The following is a 1,324-nucleotide window of genomic DNA, read 5'->3' on the forward strand; positions in this document are numbered from 1 at the left end:
TTACTCCCGCATGCAAAGTAGTCTATATTTGGTGTGAGTTAATTGAGTCAAGTACCCATTAGTTAAAGTTTAGTCTTATTTTGGTAAAATTCAAATATAGTGTGTGTTAAAGTTTAGTCTTATTTTGGTAAAAATCAAATATAATGTGTGTTTGCATGTTAAAGTTATTTTGGGTGAGTCCCTAGTAGAAAAGCATATATACCCCTCACCAAATTCATTTTAATCAAGTCAAGTCAATTTTATGTGATCACTAGAAAAACCACAATTCCTCCTCTACATTTTCATCGTGCCTCTCATCACTCCAAAACAATTGCCCAAATACTATTTGTGAGTTTCCCGAGAGAAATTTCACAAATTTGGCGAGTTTCCCGAGAGAAATTTCACAAGTTTGGCGCTAATGCTTAGCATGTAGCTGAACTTCTCATTTTTCTTTATAAACTTCAACTTCCTCGGCCTCACTGTCACCCAGACCCCTCTTGGAGCAATCACCGTGGCCTTGTAAGTTGACGGGTGAGGCCCGACACTGGTGACCATTCTGATGAAAAATGTCGACAGGTTAGAGGCCCGAGTTTGATCGAAAACAATGGCAAATGAAGGATAATTGAGATTCTCAGGCCGTTTTCCTCGGGTAGGGAAGCCTACAGTCCTACGAGTTATCGCCCTGATGGATTTCTCAGTGTAATTGAGGCTGCAGAGAAAGTTGACATAGTCATTTACGCCCAAATCGTAAACCAGCCCTGGATCCATGGCCTTCTATGGATCCACGTGACTAGAAGAAGAGAAAAATAGAATTCTAGAGAAGAGAATAATTATTTTAATTAATTAAATAATAACAAGATGAATAAAAATTATGATTTAATTATTTTAATTAATTAAATAATAACAAGATGAATAAAAATTATGATTTAACTCTGATTATTGTATAATCATTTTTGTCTTATTAGATTATTTATTATTATGTTAAAGCATACAGTTATGACTAATAATTTTTTTCTGAATAAATGTGACTTAGAAATAAATAAATTTAAATTAAAACTCATTTATTATGATTTTAAAATACACTTTCAGTTAAGAAACCATTAAAATTTTATGAATAAATGTGACTTTAGAAATAAATAAATTCAAATTATGACTACAATTTTTTTTGTGGTAGGTTATGAGATACATAGTTAAGATTTGTTCTATAATCTCAGCCTCTCCTATAAGACTAGAGAGGTTAATTATTTTGAATACTTAAATAAATAAATAAATAAATTATGATTTATTGAATAGTCATCTTTATCTTATTAGATTATTTAACTTTAGAAATAAATAAATTCAAATT

The 1,324-nt window shown here is 30.8% G+C and overlaps 1 pseudogene; it reads right to left on the reverse strand.

Annotated features, from left to right (window-relative positions):
• Window positions 1-348: 348 nt before the first annotated feature.
• On the reverse strand, window positions 349-747 carry LOC149206508 (subtilisin-like protease SBT1.5 pseudogene; annotated as a pseudogene).
• Between the last annotated feature and the right edge of the window lie 577 nt (window positions 748-1,324).

Source organism: Pinus tabuliformis, chromosome 1_2 (assembly GCF_031772625.1).
Source record: "Pinus tabuliformis cultivar Carrire ecotype Pingquan chromosome 1_2, CPIR1, whole genome shotgun sequence".
In the NCBI taxonomy this organism is placed as follows: Eukaryota; Viridiplantae; Streptophyta; class Pinopsida; order Pinales; family Pinaceae; genus Pinus; species Pinus tabuliformis.